Here is a 17,972-nt window from a genome sequence, read left to right on the forward strand (position 1 = left end):
TCATAGTGGGTGCGCGACAACCGTTCATCTTTGTCTCGTTCCAGTCCTCTCTGCTCTCTGCGGTCCTGAACCACCTCCCTTAGGTGCCACTGCACCGGCCGGGGTCTCGCCCTCTAAGTTTTCGGCCTGCGCTTCTAGGTCTCCTCTTCCTCCTCAGCACACCCAAATACAGGTGTTCTCAAGCTCTTATCTTTATCCTGTTTCCTGAACCCACGTTCTCATTACTTCTCAGCTACCAGCAATAATTCCTAATCTTTCTTTCCTTTAAACCAGCCCACATGTTGCACCTGGCATGCAGTCCTCTAAGCCCGACTCTTACACTGTCCCCCGTCCCACAGGAGCTTTCGTTGTCCGCCAAATACACATAAAATCACTTAGCCTGGCACTGAAGACTTCTATCAGCTGTTACTTCATCTTCTCATCTTCTTCATTCAATTTATTCTTTGTAGGTAGCAGCATCATTAGGGTCAAGGTTGTCTGCCTGGCTATCAGACCTCAGGTTTGAGTCTCAGCTCTACCTCTGACTGGTTCTATGACCCTGGGAGGCTGTTTAACCTCTTTATACCTCAGTCTCCTCTCCCGTAGAATGGGAACAATGGTGCAACCTAACAGACCTACTGTAAGTAGTAAATACAGAGCACCAGATGTATGTCTCCCACATGGTAAGGACTCTCCTAATCTTGTTATAATTCTTCTTTTAAAAATAATGAAGTATTGTGTTAGCCAAAAAGTTCGTTTGGTTTTTTTCCATAAGATGGCTTGAGTAGTGTTTAGTTGTCCTTAACTTCATTTGAAACAGTTTTGTTAGATTGTATTGTGACAGCTGTCCTATCAGTGTGCACATTTTAAAAACTTACCAAAATTGGTGAATTTTTATATAGCCATTTTAATATTGAAGATGGAAGAAAATAGAAAGATTTTTGGCATACTTTGCTTTATTATTTCAAGAAAGGTAAAAACACAACTGAAATGCAAAAAAAAATATTTGTGCAGTGTATGGAGAAGGTGCTGTGACTGACTGAACATGTCAAAAGTGGTTTGCAAAGTTTTGTGCTGGAGATTTCTTGCTGGATGATACTCCACGGTCGGGTAGACCAGTTGAAGTTGACAGTGATCAAATCGAGACACTAACTGAGGACAATCAACGTTGTACCACATGGGAGACAGCCAACACACCCAAAGTATCCAAATCAATAAAGTTATTGGTAAAAGTGACAAATATGTCTTTTATTTTACAGAAAAAAAACATATGGACTTTTTGGTCAACCCAATATTAGCTGCCCATTCACAAAGACCTCATTAAAAAACTATAGAACATCCTAAAAAAGATCCTAAAGAACTTGTGGCATTTGTGTGAATAATAGCCTCAAAAAAACTAAGCTTCCCTTACTATGCTAGCTATTATTTCTGCACATTCATTTCAACATTTCAAAATATCTGTGATAGGAAGCCTTATTTATCTTCTTCTGAATGTGAAATGAAAGTCGTTCAACACAGTAATAATTCACTAGCAAAACTCGTTTTAGAATTAGACCCTATTTCTGGCTATAGGACCCGTACCTGTTTATACTTTTCATAATAAAACTGCTCTGAATCAATAAAAACAAATACTCCAGATTTGTAATCAGCATATCAAATTGAAGCAAAGAATAAAATCAAGAACTCTCCAAATACACTGAGTTGTAGAATAGGTTTCATCTTTCGCTCAGGTTTGGACCCATTCTGCTGAGAAGGACTCCAACACTGTGGTCTAGGCTCAGAAGCCAATCAGCAACGTCTAACAGGGCACAAAGAGCTGACCGTTCACTGGCCCTAGACTGGAGAACGAGGACAGAAGAGTAACCTCTGCAATGGAAGGCCATAAAGAGTTTGAATTTTCTGAACACTATGTGACAAAACTATTTTAAATGCTTTAGATGAATAATCCTTTTAATCCTCAAAACCACCCTTTAGGGAAGGTACTAACTGGCACCCCTATCATACAGATGAAGACACTAAAGCCCAGAGAAGTCATAACATACTCGAGACCAGCCAAACAGTAAGCAGCTGGGATTGGAACCCAGGCACACACCAGAATCCATGCTCTTCACCATTGTTCTATAAAGATTCAAAACATTTCCATGTTCAGGATGCCAGGAGATGTAAAGATCGGCAGGAAAGGCAGTTCCCCAAATAACTAAGATGATCAGAGCCCACATTCCACTAAATTACGATGTCTCTGGCAGCGAGAAACCCAGGGACCCAGCCCTGCGTCCAGGCCAGGTTCACGGTCTCAGGACTTCGGCAAGCCCTGTGGCTCAGGTCACGGGGGAAGGCTTTGCAACCACTCATGATAATTTTGGTTTGAATAACGAAGAGATCAAGAGAATCTCAAGGACTAAATCCCCAAACCACTATAAATGTCCGCATTTACCTGCACCACTGAATCATGAAGTTTCAGTCAGTAAGTGCCCTTCACAAAACGATTTTCAAATAAAACTAACGAAACAAATCCACCACTAGGATAACTGTTCTCTGACAAACCTTAACAAGCCAGAAAGACTGTACGGATTCACTGGTAAAACATCAGGCTAATTCTGGGTGAACATTTGAGCTCCAGAGCATTCGCAGAATAAATTTATAAATTGAGGTTCCAGGAATACTAAGGAGAATATACCTAAAAATTATATTAAGGTACTTTAAGGTACTTCAATAATAAAATGATTAATAATCGTATCATTTAAAGACAGAGAGGGAATTAAAGTTTATTCTATTGAGGCAAAAAAGGCACAGAAAGCCCAAGCATCTTGCCCAAAGTTACACAGCTTCTTAACAGCAGTTTCCATAATAGTTGTGATTCATGTAACATTCTAGTTTCATCTTCAGAGTTTTCTTACTCTTCCACTTCCAGATTGGTTTAAAACAGCCCCAAGAAAGGCCCGTTCAGATTGAGAATAAAAATAATATTTAAAATTTCCATAACTCAACCTTGGGGTAGGCTGTAGTAGAGTCATTGGTTATATTAATAGTCTCACAGGCCCTTTGGCCTCATGTTAAACTCACAACGGATAAGCAGGCAGTGATATACAAAGGAGAGGGTATCTGAAAGTCACCTGCTTGAGATGGCAACATTGTATCATTGTAGAAGAACATTTCAAGTGTCCAAGCTTACTTGAGACAATGGCAGTGTCACCTTTGCTTACCTGCGCTTTTAAGAAATCTGTTTCCCAGCGGCCCTCTGGTCCCGAAGGTGAAGGCTGTGGTAAGCGTGCCGGAGTTTTCAGGAGGCTGTCTGCGAAATTGTTGTACCACGACAAATTATCCAGGACAGAGGCTGTGCTGCTTCTTCTCTGGCAAGAACTGAAATAAAACACAGAAACAGCATGTTGGTAAGAGTGGCTCTGCTACCCAAGAAAAACTTTAATCCATTAGAAACATTTTAATGAAAATACTTTTATTAAACTCACTCCTAATCCCTCCCAAAAATGCCTTACATGATAATGAAATTACCAAAACCAAACCAAAACAAAACAAAACATCCAACAGCAAAAGCAGCAGCATACAAGTATATTACATTACTGTAGTTCATGACTGCTTGTCCACAGGATCCAGCTCGGTCTCCTTAAAAAAAATAACATATCCAGCTCAATTAATCCAAAGCAACCTGGTAATGAAAGAACCATCTGTCTTATTTTTCAGCTTCTCTCCACACATACACACAGCTTTATTGTTAAATGTGGAGGTGAGAGGTGGAGCTGTTGCTCTGAAAACCCTCTGAAGGGGAAGGGAGGGGAGGGGAGCGAGAATGAGGGGGAGGTCAAGGAGAATGAAAACATCAAGAAGAAAGTAGCTAGAGAAAGCGTAGGAGAATCTGTAAAAATAGCAACTAGTTTAAGAATGTGCTGTGGCCACTTTCTCAAAAAATTTTTGAAAAAAATCTTTACATGCCCCTGCGACAACTTGTCTTCCACAAGACTAACCCCAATACAGAAACCACCATCAACAGCAAGACGCGTAGCTCTGTATTTCCTGTGTCAGCAGAAAATGTTTTTTTTTAATTATTGAGAAACAAATATGAAAACCAACAAAAATATGCCAAAGGTTTTATTTCAGAAGCGACCTATGAACTCTAATGTTATGCAACAAGGAAATAGCTACACTTTATTATGAAAATCATACAGTAACCTGAAAAAATGTTTAGATTCTGCCAAGTAAAGAAACAAAATTTTCAAACGCCGAGTACACTAACGTTATTTCTACGTGTTTGATGTGTGTGCAATACATTACTGAAAGCCGCTAAGGAAAAGCAAAATCAGTTCATGTGCTGACTTGTGGACTACAGCAATCTTCCTCTGAAAAGTTTAAAAATCTTAATCTCAATCTAAAATCCAAATCTTAAAACTAAAATCTTAAGTCTTAAAATTCAGAGAAACAGAAGAATGCTTATTTTCATGTATTTCTACATGCACTTAACTTTTGAAGTGCTAAGTAGTTCACACATTTAGAAATTGGAAGGCAGACAGCCGCGCAGGTTAGGGGCCAGGGGCTATTGTTGTAACAGAAGTCACTGCTGCAACACAGACTTTTGAACCTAAGGAAATTATGGCTAATGATAAGTGTGTGCCTCAGCAGCGTTCTCCCTACGTGTATAAAAATACAGCTCCTCAGTTTCTATTGCCTTCTGCCTATTGCTCTTTATTACCAGCTCATGTAAAGAGGCAATCACACTATTGAAGTTGGAAGGGCCCTTTTAAGATTTTCTAGTCCAAGTCAGTGAGTAAAGAAACCTCAGTGCTCTACCAGGAGCAACTGGGGGAAGTGGGATTAAGTTACACTTGGAGAAGCTTAGCTCAAGGGAGGACATAAAATAGCCCATTCTCACGATTAGATGGTCTTCATGAAGAAGAGGCATTAGCCAGGTTCTGAAGACTACCAGTGGTCAAGCCATGGCCAGTGAACGCAACGTTCAAGAAGTTAGTTTTGAGTTCTGTGAGGAAGAACTTGTTAATGGTTAGGCTGCCTAAAGATAACTACATGTTGCATTGAAGGATAATGAGTCACTTGTTACTAAAGATACTGTGTTTTTAAAAAAACTTGGGAGGGATTTGGAGAGCAGGGCTTAATAAACTTGAATATCCATTGGTGTCACCTGAGCATCGTGTTGAAATTTGATTCAGTAGGTCTGGGGCACCTGAGAATCTGCATTTCTACAAGCTCCCATGTGATGCCAGTGCTGTGGGTTAAAACTGTGGGTCTTGTCAAGGATGTAGCTTGATGACAAGGCCTACAATGTTATTTAAACTGGTGTTTGCCAAAGTGCAGTCTTCTAACCAGATGACTTCAAAAGTCCTCTTTACCCCTGATTTGGGGGCAGATGATTAATAAATAGGTTAACTGGTTATAAGCAGGGTTTTACAAGTCCACACATTCAAGTGTCCAAAAAAATGGTATCTTAGATCTTGCAGTACTGGCCAGGTCACACTCCTGAGCAATAACTAGTTTTGCCCAATTCTAAGGAAGAGATAGATGTTTCACTTCCATTTTTTAAAAAAAATGATGTTCTCACTGCAAGCTTGGCAGGTAAATAAGCATGTTCTGATGAATGAATGAATGAATGAATATATGCATTCAAAATGTAATTATTTATTATGTTAGTATACTACAGTTAACAGCAGGATGAGAGAAAATATGGTTACAAAGTAATATTTCCCAGTGATTTGTGTTATAAAATCTCCAAAGGTGGGGAGGGGAAAGTCTTCCAAGGCTATAATTTGTAGGGTGCTTTATCAATGTAGAGATCTGCGTTATTTTTCTAACCCTGGAATTTCACCTCCCTACCACTCATCTGAGTCATAAAAATTCTTTCAACGCTTAGAAAGCCCCCCTCCTTGCTTGCTCATATTTTTGCTCTGCTTCCCGACTTAGCTAATAAATTTGAGCTTGCAATCAGTTCAAAATCCCACGTGATATCTTTCCTGGATAATTACTCTAATATCTGAACACAAAGGCCTTCCTCAAATTTTAAAGCATTCTTAGGTTTCTCTCTCAGAGTAAATAAACCCATAACTAAGGGGGAAGCAGTTTCTTGCCTTTTCTTCAACTTTGAAAGCCCCTCTTCCAATGTGTTTACTGTTTTAGTTTGCTTAAAAGTTGTAACAATTCCATTAGACTTGCAAAAGCCCTTTTTTATTACATCGGTTTATTCTGATTGAGCCTAGCTTATTCTGCTCCCTGGGAAGTATCACCTCCTGTTTGTTAATTCCTCTTTTGCTATTTTTTTTTAAAAAAGAAGTGATGTCCTGGCCAGTGTGGCTCAGTGGATTGAGTGCCAGCCTGCAAACCAAAGGGTCACCAGTTCAATTTTCAGTCAGGGCACATGCCTGGGTTGCAGGCTAGGTGTCCAATAGGGGGTGTGCAAGAGGCAACCATATATTGATGTTTCTCTTCCTCTCTTTTTCCCTCCCTCCTCCTCTCTCTAAAAATAAATAAATAAAATCTTTAAAAAAAAAGAAAAAAGTGAGTTAATTTCAGGATAAACAATCTGATAAAGAAATCAAACCTTAAGATTAAAGTGCTGGAAATGTTCCTGCTTTCCACAGGACCACCAGATGATCCTCTGAAACCTCCAAAGCTACAAATGTGCTGCAAATCTTCATTTGTGTTCCCTTATAATTTAATATGGCAAATAAACCAATACATGTGAAATATATTTTTAATAAAATTATATAATCCTAGATTTATTTCTTTTAGTCAGTACATTCATTTCTTGAAAATATTAACTATAAAAGTTTTCACCTTCTGGGGTAACTTTGTTCACCTAGTCAATAAATAATTTCCCAATGCCTACACTAAGTCAAAGATTGTTGTAGATACTGGTGATACAGTAGTGAAGAAGAAAAAGTTTACAATCCAGGACAGAGCAGTTCACAAGTACTGTATTTTGACATGTATAAAGCACACTTTTTGGCCAAATTTTTGTGGGGAAAATAAGGATGCACACTATATATGGGTAGTACTAATTCCATATCTATATGTTTTTAATTGTTTTATTTATGCTTATGTGCTAAAATTGTAACTCTAGAAAGCAATAATATTCATGTGCAAAATAATACCCTGGAATACAATAATTAGTTTTGTTTCTAAATATAAATTAATTAATTAATTAATTTAAAAATTAAAATGAAAGGGTTTTTTTCCTGAAAGTTTGAGCCAAAAACGTGGGTTAGCACTATACACAGGAGTGCATAATACACAACAAAATACATAACTTTTTTTATGAGTATAGTAATGTTTGCTCTATTATCCTCTTTATTTTTTGAAACTTTTGTAATTTAAAAATATTATAAAAATTATCTTGACAGGTTGTGACAAAATATCAAATTAAAATAACAGAATACAAAAATTTACAGTATGATTGCAATAATATACTATGTATCTCTTTAACCAGGATGTTTTTTAAAACTACTTTTTATTGAGGAAATACTACATGCTAGGGGTTTAATTAGAGGATAAATAACCTGTCCGAAGTCACAGAACAAGCTGTGAGTGGACTTTTCCTTTGAATCCATGAGTTTGCAACTCCAGAACCTGGGCTCTTAACCCCCATGAGTAACTTTTAAAGGGCAATTGCGGTTTGAGTAGAAAGTGGCCCGAGGTGGGGAGGAGCAGGAGGCTTCTCTGAAGAAGTTGGGAGCATTCTTAGAAAACTCCTCTGCGAAAGAGTTCTCCAGATGAAACTGGGGTGGAAGTAAAGACACAGGTCAGGCTGAAAAGACAGCATGCACAAAGACCTGGGGTGGAGATGAAAAAGTACACTGAGAGAATGGAGGCCGCTGATAGGAGTGATTATGAAAATACGGAGAGCCAGTCTTTGTTGCATAGCTACCACATGCACGGACTCCCGTGATCCTCACAACAGTGCCCAGACAGGCGCTGTTGTCCTCATTCTACAGATAGGAAACTGTGGCTAAGAGGAGTTCCCTTGTCCAAGATCTCAGAGCTGGAAGATGTCAAGCCAGGGTTTGGCCTAAGCGGTCTGCTGCCAGGGTCGGTATTCTTAATCTGTGAGCCGTTAGAGTTTCCCAAGAGCCAGGTCAGCTGGAGGTTTCCTCATGTTCAAGATTCATTCTGTCAACTTGCATTTTTCACAGAATAATATTGTAAAATACAGACGTATTAGAATAGCTTCAGGCTCATTCCCAGTCATGACAAGTGTATGCCTCCTAGATGGGACTTCTTTCCTTAGGAAACACTACATGGAATGTTTTATCATGAAATGTTCATAGAAGCATAAATGTCAATATAACAAATGCCCATGAACCCCAAAGCCAAAATAACCGTATCTTCTCAGAGATTGTTTTTCGAAGGTAGATTTAATTCCCCTCCCTACCCCAGTTACTCTTCGCCCCGAGGCAACCACAATCATGAATTCGATAGAGAGCCAGTCCACTTTTTAGTCACACACAGGCACAAGCACACACATTAATAAACATCACGTGGCACGTAAGAAAGTTTTCTGGGACGTTTAACGTTTGCATACATAACATTCTGAGATTTGTGTTTTTCACTCTACACTTTTGGTTTTGAGGTCTATCCATGTTGATGAATAAAGGTCTATTAACCAAACACATCATCACTAACCATTCTTCATTAGTAGACATTTAAGTTGTTTTCAGAGAACTGCTTATCGGAATGTCATTTTGGAGTCAAATTTCTTTTTTCCAATCTACAAAAGCCAGTTCACAAACTTGATGAATCTTACAAATTGCTAAAAAGAGTCTCAAAGAGAAATTTCATTTCAAGTACAGGAGGTTTTCCCCTAAAACATAAACCTTTAATAAGTCATATAAAATTACCTAGATATTTGAAACACAAGGAATCTCTGAAAAGGGAAAGTAAATAGTATTTTAAATGAGACAATAAATTCCTAGTTAAGGTAAATCTACAGTAATCCTATTGAAATGAAACACTGAAGAGAGAGTAGATGCAGGAAATAAGTCTTATAACTGCTTTCTCTTCTGGATAATCACACTGACTGGGCCAGAATAATCAGCGTTTCTCAGCAAGTGCATGAACCAGAAGTTCCTCTGAATGCTTTGTTCTGTACTCTGGCCAGAAAATAATCCAAGGCACAAGCCCACAGAAAGATAACCAAAACTTTTTTTAGAATCAAGGGGTTGGGAAATGCCAGAGTCAATATTTAATAAAGCAGACAATCAAAACAATATAATGCTGGTCTTTGATCTTTAAATGGTTTCACCTATAAACCATGTGATTATAAATGTTCTATTTTCATTAATGAAAATTTTTAACTCAAGGGTATCATAACAAGGTTATTACCAAGTGTAAACTAAAGTCAAGTCTACAAATATGTGAAGACCCATCTATAGAATTCCTATACTTTTAACATTACTTTCTGTTTAAAAAAAAAAAAATCTGAGCTCTGACTAGCGTGGCTCAGTTGGTTGGGTATTGTCCCGAAAAGCGTAAGGTCACCAGTTTGACTCCTGGTCAGGACACATGCCTGGGTTGCGGGTTCAATCCCCAGTTGGAGCACATATGAGAGGCAACCGATTGATGTTTCTCTCTCATATCAATGTTTCTCTCCCTTTCTTTCTCCCTTCCCTTCTTGCCAGAAAATAAGAAATAAAATTTTTTTTAAAGAATCTGAGAAAATTTCAAAAGGCAGATGTTTTAAAAAATAACTGTTTACTAACAGCTGCCTTCTTCACCCTATAAAATAACCTAGCTTAGACAATACCAAAGAAAGTTTAAACAGGGATATTTCTCTTTGGAGGGAGGGAAAAGTCTCTTCTAATAGATTTCCAAAGAAGTGTACAGCATCCTCAAAAAGGTAAATTTCAAATATGTACATCTGGGTTTCCAATGAAAGAAGTACCTCCAGCATACTAGGAGTTACAATGAAGTCATACTCTTCAGCCTCATTTTCAAAAACAACTAGCCAAATGTTTTAGTATGTTCATAGGCAAGCCAAAGAGATGTCACTTCTAGATCCCCAGCTTCCAGCCCACGAAATCCTCTTGGGCGTAAAAAAACCCTCCCAGGCTTCAGGAGGCAGCCATGAACTCTACTGAAATTTATCCTACCGGCAATTCAGTGAAATCACTGGCCAAGAAGGTGGAGCAACGCCATCATCCATTTGTCCATCTGTCCATCTATCCAGTGCAGATATTTATTACCCATTTGTCACATGGCACAAGATCTCAGGATACAAGGATTGTCTGAACTGTGAGAACACAGGTGTACAAAAGGCCAATCCACATAGCCACACATCTAAACGCAGACAATCCAACATACCAAACACAATCTTTTGCCCCAACCTAACCTCTTAACTACAGCTTCAGAGCTCACTGTTTTATTATTTTTCAATTATATATTTTACAGAATATGTGATTACCATAAAACATGCAGCTTTTTTGCTGCATGTCTTATGGTAATATATAAATATTATATTTTTATAATATAATATTTAAGGGCAAAATAGATATATCAATATAGTGTAAGGACAAAATATAAAGGATAAAATATTAATATTATATATTTATATAATATAACATATTGTTATAATATATATTGTTTAAATATAAACATATTTATATTTATTTAAATATTATAGGACAAATATTTGTCCTTTAGCAGGGACAGCATGATCAAAGGCACTGAGGCATCAAACAGAGTGTGATTGAGAAACACTCCATGTTGGGTGCTCTTAGAGCATAACACTCAAAATCAAGCATTTGGGTAGATGCTTGACATAAATATTATATCAAAAGGCAAATATAAATATTAATATAGTGGAAACCAGAAGAAACTAGAAGTTAAGGAGGCTTGGCAAGAGAATAAGGAAGCACAAATAGACCCAAAATAAGAACAAAATTTTGTAACTTCCCATGTCTGTAATTTTTTTTAAATATTCTGAAGACTTCCCCACATTTACTAGCAGTAAGCAAAGGCTTCTGAAGTGAAAGAAAGAGGCAATTCAGGAGTGCACATCCACTCTGCAACTGAGCTAGGCTCTGGACATATGAGACTACAGGCAGAAACTGTGTTAAGAGCAGTTAGGACAAAAGCCACCAGCAAGTCCCTAGATCCCAAAGGAAGGGCACAAAAGAAAAGTGCAGGAAGTGGCCTGAGTCTGGGGAGTAACCCTGGGGATTTCAAACAGCAAAGTCCTTGTGGTTCCCCTAACAGCAGAAACTCATCCCAGGAAGAAAAAAAATAGATGAATGGTAAGGCAGTCTAAAACCGGTCATCTGCCCTGTTCTACAGAGTTCCTTACTTCTGAAGCCTCATTGTTGGCTGCTTTTTTATTCAATGGCTTTCTTATTTTCTCAATTGAGGACTGGTCTTTGATATGCCTACATACAGCAAAACAAAACCTTTATTTGCAACGTGCCAAACTACTTGAGAGTAGGTACTTCATTTAAAACATAAAGTTGCATTTTTTCCTATTAAAGGTGATTCTGGACCAGAGGAACTGGGGAAAACTGGATGGAGGATGTGGCCCCAGTTTGAGTCCGGGAGGATGGGTAAGGGAATCTCAGCAGAGACCCAGACAAGAGGCAATGACAGGAACCCAAGGCAGGCGGATTTTCAAGGTTTGCTCTGGGGCAGGTCAGTAAATGAAGCTGGCTGGGTCCGAAAGTGCTAATGATCGGCAGAGCAAACAAATAAAGAAAACGCCACGGAATGGTAATGAAACCACTGTCCTCCTATAGGGCACATCACAGACATGGAGCAACCAGGGGCAAGAGGGGGCACTCTGTGAGCCGGTCCAGACAGCAGCTTGGACAGGGTGGAGCCAGGACGACTCCAGGACCCAGGGCCAAGTGTGCTCTGGAGGAAGCAGAGCAGAGGGATCAAGGTGCCAGGCCCACCGCAGACCCTCCGCATTAATTTCCTGGGGCTGCAAGAAGTGGTGGCTCACAAACGGGGCGGCTTACGACACCAGAAGTGTATTGTCTCACTACACACTTGTCACACAATACACTGTCTTTGGAGGCTAACAATCCAAATAAATGTGTCGGCAGGGTAATGCTCCCTCTGAAACCTATAAGGGATAATCCTTCTTTGCCTCTTTGTAGCTAGCTGCTGGGGGTTCGCTGGCCCTCCTTGGTGTTCCTTGGCTTGTCAATGCCTTACCGCAACCCGCTTTCTGTCCTCACATAGTGCTCTCCCCGTGTCTGTCTTCACATGGATGCTTCTTACGTGGACATCAGTTATACTAGGGGCCCACCCTACTCCAGCATGACCTCATCTTAACTCATTATGTCTGCAATGACCCCCTTTTCAAATGAGATCGCATTCTGAAATACTAGGAGTTAGGACTTCAACATGTCTTTCGAGGGGACACAGTTCATTCTATAACATCCCTCCCGGGCGGCCCAGTCCTATTCCTCAACCAGAAGGACTCTGAGGCTCTGAAGCCATTCAGAGCACCTGGGAGCTGATTCAGGTTTCGCCAGAGAACTCCCCCCCCCTCCCCTAAGGGCAGAAGCTGTGACTGGGTGGAGCCTGTGGTGCACTTCCAGAGGTCAGTAAACGTTTCAATTCTCCCCGCTGGAGGCGGCTTACCTGGGTGTGTTCACTGGGAGGAAATGTATGAACTATACTGACACGGTCTGTGTACTCCTCTGTATATCTGATATTCCCGTAAGAACTTTACTTTAAAAAACATTAGAGAATATGAGCTTCCTAAGAAACAGGGGTCTTAGCAGCCTAGGTAGAGGCTCAGAGAGGAGCATTATCTGGGAGGGGTCACCACAAAAGAGTTAGCCACTCAGCCCTGCTGGTGAAGGAAATGCCAAAGTAATTCACTTATAATAAAAATATAAATGGTAAGGGGTCTATACATTTGAACTGGTGACGGGCAACTTCTGTAGGCAATCCCATGGGTGATAATTAAAAAATTGTTTGATCCTGGCCGGGTGGCTCATTTGGTTGGAGTGTTGACCCATACACCAAAAGGTTGCAGGTTCGATCCCCGCCCCAGGAGGTGACCGAACCATGTTTTTCTCCCACTTTGATGTTTCTCTCTCTCTCTCTCTCAAATCCATATAGGCTGATTATGTTTCTCTCCCACGTTCTTTCTTTCTCTCTTTCTCTCTCTCTCCCCCGCTCTCCCTCCCTCAAATAAACAAACATACCATCGGGTGAGGATTCTTAAGTTATTTGATAAGCACAGACCCACTTTCAGGGCACTTCCTCCCTCGGAGGTGCTGGCGTGGTGCTCAGACTCTGCTTTCTTGGCCGGTTCCCTGGCCTCCTTGCAGACCTCTCCCGCACATTCCATTTCAGGCTAATTACAGTTCAAGTTAGTTCCAGTGTTTTTAGTTTCACATCTAATACTTCTCTGGAAATTTTAAGCTCTTGTGGTTAGGGTATTTTGTGTCCTATTGCTTAATTTGCTAGCAAAAGAAATCAACATAAAAAAAGAGTTAAAATTACTGGACACCACTCAGACTTAGTAGAAAACATATCTTTGGAGTAAAAACATATAAGATTATCTAGAATTAAATATAACTCAGACCTTTAACATCAGCTCTTGCATAAACTCTGAATAATATATTGACGTATTAAAAATGGAGTAATGCCTTAAAAATGAGAGGAGAGGGGAAGCCAATATTTGATGGCAATGCAAACAAAGAAAAATCAAATATTGATCAAAATTTGACATATAAGACATCAAACACATGCTTACAGAAAATAAAGCGGTCACTGGAAGCACTTGGCTTTCTATTCTGTAGAGTGTGTTTAGGGAGGCCCTGAAAGAAGGCCATGAACTTGCAGTGATCCTCTTGGCTGTTCTCCTTGGATGTCTCTGTCCTGCCGAAAACCATCTCTACTCCCAAGCTGCATAGAGAATCCCATGCTTCAGAAGTCTCAAATTATATTTAATATGCCTGTATTTTAAATACTGGGGCTATTAAAAATGAGAGCTCCGACATCAGTTATATATTACTGTAACTAATGTTTTCATCATTTTCTTATGAAAACAGCAAATGGAAGAGATGTATTCCATGCCACCTGTAAATCCAAGTTCAACTTCAGAAGCAATGTACAGAATTGGCCAGTTATAAATTGTCTATATAGACCACAGATGGCAAACACAAAGCCCACGGACCGAATCCGGCCCTCCACCTTGTTTTATCCAGCCTGGCACCTTGTTTCTACCCAGCAGCAGCGCTGAGCTCTCGCTTAACTGTTAAGGAGTAGTTACATTTATACACTCCTAAAATTCAGCCCTTTGAAGGCAACTGTGAGGCTGATGAGGCCCCCAGTGAAAATGAGTTTGACACCCCTGATAGAAACCTGCATCCTGTCAGGCACATAGCCTTAGAGGGAGATGTGAACACATACGTACGCAATAGGTATCTGAGTCTGCTCGAGCAGCCTCCTACATTCTCTCCTGCATCATCTCCCAAAATGCTTGATTTTGAGTGTTATGCTCTAAGAGCACCAAACTTGGAGTGGTTCTCAGTTACACTCTGTTTCATGCCTCAGTGCCTTTGATCATGCTGTCCCTGCTACCTGGAATGCGCTCCCTCCCTCTCTTCCTGCCTCCCTCTCTCCCCACCACCCATCCCTGTCATAAATTGGAATCATCTGTTGGGATTCTGCTCTTCAATGAGGACCTTCCTTTCTATCTCCACCTTGCATTTGGATCAGGATACAGGAGCGTCTAAAAAAAAGCATTCATGAAGCTGTTTCAAGAATAGAAATAATTCTAAATTATATTTTTTAAATTATTAAAAACTCATACTAAAAGATATTAAGTTTTTTAATGGACATCTGAGTAGTGTTTGCTTCTTAACCCTAGTATATTCTGAAAAACTCATAGTGCTATTTTACCTACAGATTTCATCCCCAACTTCCCTAAAAGCCCATGCGCACATGTACGTACATAACCCACGTACACACACACACAGCATCCCTGCACCGTGTGCCCACACCCCTGTATGAGCTACATGACAGCTCCCTGCGCCTGGCACAGGATAGGCACCCACGGACTCGTTGTTCTTCACAGAGGAATAATTAAAGAAAAACAACCACATGAGTAGATTAGTGCAGTCCAAAGTGAAGTCAGGTGCTACAAGGAAACAGACCTGAAAAGAATTAGAGCTAGATAAGATCAAACAGAAAGATATTTTGGAAATGGTTCATTTTTGACATTTGAGGAAGAATACCATTATAATACTAGTTATAATAATAGAGTTATAATGGCAAGTAACAGTAACATTGACTAAATGTTTGATATTTGGCAGAAGCCATGCTGAACTATTTATATGTAATTACCTTTTTTAGGTATATTTTATGATATGCTATTACAGTTGTCTAATTTTATTTCTCCCCTTTGTCCCCCTCCACCCTGCACCACCCTCCCTGCAGCATCCCCACCCCGCTTAGTTCATGTCCATGGGTTGTACACGGAAGTTCTTTGGTAACTGTCTCCTTTTCTTTTGCTGCTTTTAAGATTCTCTCCCTATCTTTAATCTTGGGTAATTTAATTATGATGTGTCTTTGTGTGTTCCTCCTTCGGTCCAACTTCTTTGGGACTCCCTGTGCTTCCTGGACTTGCATGTCTATTTCTTTCACCATATTGGAGAAGTTTTCCTTCAATACATTTTCAAATAAAGCTTTCAACTTCTTGCTCTTCTTCTTCTCCTTCTGGCACCCCTATGATTCAGATGTTGGAATGTTTAAAGTTGTCCCAGAGGTTCCTCAGCCTCTTCATTTTTTCAAATTCTTGTTTCTTCATTGTGTTCTGGTTGAATGTTTATTTCTTCCTTCTGTTCCAAATCATTGATTTGAATCCCAGTTTCCTTCCCTTCACTGTTGGTTCCCTGTATATTTTTCTTTATTTCACTTTGTATAGCCTTCACTTCTTCCTTTATTTTGCATCCATACCCAATCACTTCTGTGACCATCCTGATTACCAGTGTTGAACTCTGCATCTTATAGGTTGTCTCTGTCCTCATCACTTAGTTCTTTTTCTGGAGTTTTGATCTGTTGTTTCATTTGGGCCATATTTGTTTGTCTAGGTGCACCTGTTTCATTGTAAAGGGTGGAGCCTTAGGCACTGGCCAGGGCAGGGCAACCCTCTTTGCTGCATTGTGGTGCTGTCTGTGCGGGAGGGAACAATGTCACTTGCTGGCCTCTCACCCACTTTCAGTTACCTCCCCTGCTTCCAACAAGCAAATTGGGCCCTTCTAGTGCTGATTCCCAGGTGGGTGAGTTTGTGTACATTCTAGGACCTTGTGGGTCCCTTCTACGGACTCTCCTGTGAGACTGGGAGGTTCTCCCACTGCCGCAACCCCTATAGATTTTTACAGCCAGAGGTTCCGAGGCTTTATTTCCCCACGCTGGAACCCTGCCTCACTCCCTAGTTGTTCCCCTCGGTTCATCTGCACACAAATATGGCCATCACCTTGCCGTGCATCCTCTCTGCCCTGGCTGCCCCTCTCCGTCCCTCCTACCAATCTAGATGAATGTTTCTTCTTTAACTCCTTAGTTATTGACCTTCCAAAGAGTTTGATTTTCTGGCAGTTCTGGTTGTTTTTTGTTTTTAAATTGGTTGTTGTCCTTCTTTCGGTTGTGCGAGGAAGCAAAACTTCTACCTATGCCTCCACCTTGGCCGACAGTCCCTGTAATTACTTTTTAATTGCCGTAATAACTGTGATGCAGACATTATCAAAATTTATAGATAAGGGAGGCAATCTTCTGAAGTTAGGCAACTTGTTCAGGCTCAAGTCATTATAAACCATGAAACTGGAAAATATAGTCTGGTTTGGATGTGGGAGTGTGGACTGGAAGGAAAGAGGTGCTAAGTGTCCAAAGCACATCCCACGCTAAAACTCTGAGAGGCTTGCAGTGACTACAGGCTCAGTTGCAAGAGTAAATAGAAAGTCAGCAACATGAAGTGGCAGACACATCAAAGACCAGTGGGAGAAATTTTTTGGGTTTCCAGCAGGAAAAAGAGTTTCCTAATGAAAACCACACTTGAGGGATGGTATTATATAAGGCACATAGACAGGGATATTGGGGTTCATAGGTGAAGAGCTTAGGAAGAACGCTTTTATAAGAATATGATTATATTCTTTCATGGCTAAAGCAGAAGAGCCCCGTCCACCAAATCTGTAAAAAGAGTTGTTGGGGTTTTGTTTCAGATGGGCCAGATTTGTCCTCCAAAAACTGCAGTGCCTGCACAACATTTGCAGGTACTTCATGACCGGAAAGTGCACACATTTCCTAACATCCTGCTTATGAAAAATCCAATTATTTCTAATTTATTTACAGTGTAGCTGGGATCTAACAAGAGTGATTTGCTAACTTACTTTGACATTTCCCTAAAATATTCTGTTGGAAATATTTAGGCCAGCACCATAGAAAGTGCTGCTTTAAACAAAAAACTTTTTATAACAGTTTATTTGAGTCAAACTGACAGTATATGCCAGGTAGCAGGATCTCAAATGCTCCCAAAGGTGATGCTTTTATTAAAATGATAAAATACCATAGCCAAATAAAATGTAAAATAAAAATAATATAAGTGATATCAAATTAAATTAGATTAAATGCTTTTATTCAAATTGTGTACCCCTTTAGCAAGAGTCCTTCATACATAAAGGGATGGAGGAGGCAAAGATAAGGAAGTATGTACATTTTCTATGCTCAGCATAGAGCCAAAGAATAAAAAGAGATTAGAGACTCTTTTTAAATTCTGTGACTCCTTTTTATGGTTAATATAAAGTTCATATAAAATGTAGATAATATAATATATATTAAGTATAATAATTTCCAAATATCCACAGTATTTTGACAGCAGTTGTGAGTATGTGAAACACAGTTTATTCTCATGTTATCATTATTAATTATTGTATTATTTTCTATATGAACACCTGTAAACCTACTTATTTTTTATTTTTTGAAGATTTTATTTCTTTTTAGAGAGGGGGAGGGAGGGAGAAAGAGAGGAA

The 17,972-nt window shown here is 39.7% G+C and overlaps 1 protein-coding gene across 5 annotated transcripts in view; it reads right to left on the minus strand.

Annotated features, from left to right (window-relative positions):
• ST3GAL6 (ST3 beta-galactoside alpha-2,3-sialyltransferase 6) overlaps nucleotides 1–17,972 on the minus strand; it is a 97,276-nt gene that overhangs the window by 72,814 nt on the left and 6,490 nt on the right. For 4 of the 5 annotated variants that reach the window (XM_024558182.3, XM_024558180.3, XM_024558181.3 and 1 more), the window contains exon 2: nucleotides 3,183–3,339. The gene's annotated coding sequence lies outside the window, so the exon portion shown is untranslated. Of the gene's footprint in view, nucleotides 1–3,182; nucleotides 3,340–3,553; nucleotides 3,686–17,972 lie in introns of those variants that run through there. The other variant, XM_045193561.3, reaches the window with a different exon arrangement.

This window comes from Desmodus rotundus, chromosome 2, assembly GCF_022682495.2.
Source record: "Desmodus rotundus isolate HL8 chromosome 2, HLdesRot8A.1, whole genome shotgun sequence".
NCBI lineage: Eukaryota > Metazoa > Chordata > Mammalia > Chiroptera > Phyllostomidae > Desmodus > Desmodus rotundus.